Source organism: Miscanthus floridulus, chromosome 10 (genome assembly GCF_019320115.1).
Source record: "Miscanthus floridulus cultivar M001 chromosome 10, ASM1932011v1, whole genome shotgun sequence".
NCBI classification, from domain to species: Eukaryota; Viridiplantae; Streptophyta; class Magnoliopsida; order Poales; family Poaceae; genus Miscanthus; species Miscanthus floridulus.
The window spans coordinates 80,575,867-80,580,729 of NC_089589.1; positions in this window are offsets into that span (position 1 = coordinate 80,575,867).

Here is a 4,863-nt window from a genome sequence, read left to right on the forward strand (position 1 = left end):
GACCAGCTCGCGACTTCATTCATCACTCCGTATGGTTTGTACTATTACGTAACCATGCCTTTTAGTCTGAAGAACGCTGGCGCCACCTATCAACGGTGCATGCAGCAATGCTTCACCGATCAAATCGACCCGCTCGATCAGCCTGATCAAGTCGAGCGGTCAAAACCAACAATCGTCGTCTATGTTGATGACATAGTGGTCAAAACAGCTCAAGCTTGTGACTTGATCGTAAACTTGGCTGCAACATTCACGAACCTTCGAAGGTTCAACATCAAATTGAATCCCGAAAATTGTGTTTTCGGGTTCCAAAGGGGAAGCTGCTAGGATACATCATGTCCGAACACGGCATCGAGGCCAACCCTGAAAAATCACGGCCATCTCCAACATGGGCCCTATATGCAACATCGAGGGCATACAAAGGCTCACCAGCTGTTTGGCCGCCCTGAGCAGATTCATCTCCTAGCTCGGTGAACGGGGGATGCCTCTCTACAAGCTTCTCAAAAAGACGGATGCTTTTGTCTGGACTAAGGAAGCACATCAGGCTTTGGAGAGCCTCAAAGCTTCACTGACGTCGGCCCCAATCCTGGTCGCTCCCGAATGGGGAGAACCCCTCCTCTTCTATGTAGTGGCAAGCAGCCATGTGGTGAGCGCCGCCCTGGTCGTCGAAAAGGAGGAGCCAGGACACCACCTTAAGGTCCAACGACCCATACACTTCATCGGGGAGGTACTCACCGACCCCAAGGCCCGGTACCCCTAGGTGCAAAAACTCCTATACACCATGCTGATGGTGACCCAAAAGTTCCTACACTACTTCACCGACCATGAAGTATCGGTTATCACTTCATACCCGCTCGGAGACATCATGCGCAACCATGATGCCATGGGACGAATCTCCAAGTGGGCACTCGAGCTAATGGGCCATGACATCAGGTATATCCCCATACCACTATTAAGTCTCAGGCTCTCGTAGATTTTGTCACCGAATGGACAGAGGTCCAGCTACCAACTCTAGACATCACCCACGAGTACTGGACGATATACTTCGATGGATCCATAATGGCGCCTGGCTCAGGGGCTGGAGTGGTTCTGATCTCCCCAGACGGGAGTAGGGTCCGCTATGCAATATGCCTCCACTTTTTGGCCTCAAACAATGCCATGGAATACGAGTTCCTCATCAACGGATTGCGCATCACCATCGAGCTCGGCGCTACATGGCTCTACATCAGTGGCAACTCAGAGCTGGTCGTCGACTAGGTCATGAAGGAGTCCTCTTGCAAAAGCCCCCTCATGACAACATACTGCTAGGAGGTGCGCAAGCTCGAGGACAAATTATAGGGGATCGAGCTACACCATGTCCCCGAAAGGACAACGATGCCATCGATTTTCTCACAAAATTAGCTACCAGGCGGGTTTCGTCTCTGAACGGGGTCTTCATCAATGACCTTTGTCGATGAAATATGGTCGGCAGTCTACCTAGGGGTATGCCCAAGGTAGTAGATTGTCGACAGACAGATGCGCAAGCCACAAACAAGATGGTGACGCAAGACAGACACGAGGTTTTATCTAGGTTCGGCCGCCGCGAAGGCGTAATACCTACGTCCTGCGTCTGATTGTATTGCTGTATGTCAATGAGAGATATTTTTTAGAGGGGTCCCCTGCCCGCCTTATATAGTTCGGGGGGTAGGGTTACAGATGTGGAAACTAATCCTAGCCAGTTACAATTGCCATAGGTGGCCGGATAAGGATTCCTATTCTAACTGACCAGGATCTTGCTTAATCTCCAAATCTGCCTTGATTCCTTGCGCGGGATTCCGAACAGGTTGCCCGGGCTGCGCGTCGTCTTCTAGTGGACCGGACCCCCTAATCCGGGCCGGCCTAAGCCTAGCTGTAAGGGTATAGGGGTTAATACCCCCATAGCTAGTCCCCGAGCACCATGTATTATGCTGCGACACGTCGTTCGATCTCCTTTGACTAATGCGATCCGTCTTCATGTCATCTCCAACTGATTGAAACATTGACCAATCGAATGTGCCAGCATTCTGGTTAGAACAGAGAGCAGTAGACCATGATTATAGCCGAAGATTCTGGTTGTCCGAAGAATGCATGGTGCTCTTAAAGAAAAAAGAAAAAGATTTCTTTCCTTATCTAGTGTGCCCACTTGTATTTCTGAAAAGAAATGTAAGTGACCCTTGGACAATAGTAATTCTGGCGATCAGTCAAAGCGTAGGGGTCGATAAGATAAACACATTCACCGCAAGGTGAAGTGTGCCCACTTAGTCCCCGAGCCTGGTAGTAGGTGACGTAAGCATGTGGTGCCTGGGTCTAAAAAGAATTTCCACTGAAGTTAAGAATCCAATCGTCGTACAAGCAATACGAGATGCACCGGCAGGTGCATCGTACCGATGTAGTCCCCGAGCTTGCTGGAAGGCGAAGTATAAGCCTTGTAGCAAGGTCCAAATAAATGCCTCTCGACTATATGTGAGTACAAATCACATGTAGCCGAGGAGAGCGGTCTCCAAGCAGTGGTCGGAACAGTCCCCAAGCACGGTAGTGGTCGGAGCAGTCCCTGAGCACGGTAGTGGTCTGAAAAGTCCTCTAGCACGGTAGTGGTCGGAGCAGTCCCTGAGTACGGTAGTGGTCTGGACAGTCCCCGAGCACGGTAGTGGTCTGGGCAGTCCCCGAGCACAGTAGTGGTCTAGACCATCCCTGAGCACGAGACATGCGGCAAAGAACCAAATGCCACTTGTACTATTATTTGGTGTATTTATTTATCTTCTTACTCTATCAAGTCCAATCTGACACGTCTGGTCAAAAAAGTAGACGGGTATAGCTCGTCATACTGCCTTCTTGTCCTTTCAAGCAAACAGTCACTTGGCACCTGTAAAGAGGTGCGTCAGTGTGGGCCCTCTCACACTGGTAACAAAGAGGCACATACACAGATAACGAAGAGGCGCATATATTGGCATAGATCTCGAGGTTGTGAAAACAACCGTCTACGACGCGTGCGCACGTCTCCCAAGAATCTCAGGCAGACAAAATGGTGGAACTCTTGGTTAAATATAGTATAGAATTGGTAAGTTACTTTTTACTGAACCCCATTACCATTCGCCGTCGTAGCCTTCTTCTTCCTCCTGCCTTCCCTAATACCTCTGAAATCATCACCAATCACTCCTCCACAGTATCCGCTTTCATCAGCAAGGCCGGATTCATGGCAAAAAGTGACGCCCAGAAGAAAACCGGAGTCATGGCGAAGGAGTGGTTGAAGTCGAGAAGCAACGAGCAGACCATCGAAGACCTCATCATCATGGGAGTACTCCACAACAAAGAACTCGCAGGATGGCACGCGTCGGAGGGCGAGGGGTACCCCGATCCACAACCAGGTGAGATTGTGGTTTTTGAAGATTTCTTCAAGCGGGGTTTTGGGGTTCCAGTGCACCCTTTCCTTCAGGGACTTTGTTTGTATTACGAGATTGGGATTTGCAATCTGCATCCCAACTTGATTCTTCTTGTCTCCACCTTCATTCATCTTTGCGAAGCATATGGCGGCTTTCAGCCCCATTTCGACTTCTTTCGCCATCTTTTCTGTCTACGGAAGAAAGGAAGCGGCAGCTCGAAGATAGCCGGAGGTGTGTACCTCAACCTTCGTGACGGGATGAAGGCAAGAGGCACTTGACAAGATCGAAGTCAGAGCCAGAATTGGAGAGCTATTTAACTTAGCTGATCCAAATTATGTTAAATTGAGTGACATCGAGCACGCTTTCAAGCTCGCCCGACCTGCCCCAAAGGTAAATCATCCTGCCTTGTACCCATAGTTTTATGTTATAACAGAAACTTACTGTGTTATCTCCTTTGTGTTTCCCAGATTAATGGTTGGGATAGAGCAACAGTGTTCGTGTCTCCACCCCCTGGTGTAGATTGGCCTCAAGTTGCCGGCCCAACTGCCCAGACCAGCACTGGGATCGAAGACATCGACTAGGCCGTGCTTGGAGTTGGGGAGGAGGCAGCGGCCAAAGCTGCTGGTAAGCGGCCGGTGGCCAGCAAGCGTCGTCAGGCTATCTTTACTCTGTCGGATGATGACACAGAGGATGCAGACATCTTTCGACTCGTCCCTCAAAAGAGGAGGAGGCAACTGGAGTCAACGGAGCAAGGTGGCTCCTCCGTGCTAGTGGGACCCGCATCGCCGACCACTGCAGCGTGGAGGACGAGCGATGAAGGGGTCGAGCACCAAGCCCCGGCGTCAGTGCTGGATGTAGTGGGAGACCAGGTGTCACCCGCACAGCACGTGGAGCAAGCATGGCCGAAGAGACGTGCCTTTGCCACATTATTCTGCGCTTCCAACATGTAAGTATTTGTAACTTTGATGTAAGCTTGCAATTTTTATTGACTATGGTTGCCTTCTGAACTTATCTTGGATGTACTAGGTCGACATCCATCGAAAATCCAGATCAACTAGCCGGGAGCAGCGTGGCTCCGGCAACAATTGCAGAGAAGACTGCGCAATAGCCATCCATGGAGGTACCCATAGCAGAAAATCCATCGGAGCCTCAGCCCACCAGCAGTCAAACAACAGTCCCCGAGCAGGAGGTTGAGGGAAGAGCCGAGCCAAACACAAATGCTCCGAGCACCAACCTTGCGGGGGGCGATACTTCAGCACCAAGGGTAACGGGTTAGACCGAGGAGCAGCGGACGGAGGCGAGAGCACAGAGCACGTTTGTCGATGCTACAGCCCGTGGGAAGGCCATAGTGATCGCAGAAGCTGTTAACTCCGGACCAGCACCGATACCCAAAGACGAGGCCAAAGAGGATGAAGTAGAAGAGGTCTTGGGCCGTCCATAGGATAGACGGCAACATGTATATGTGTCG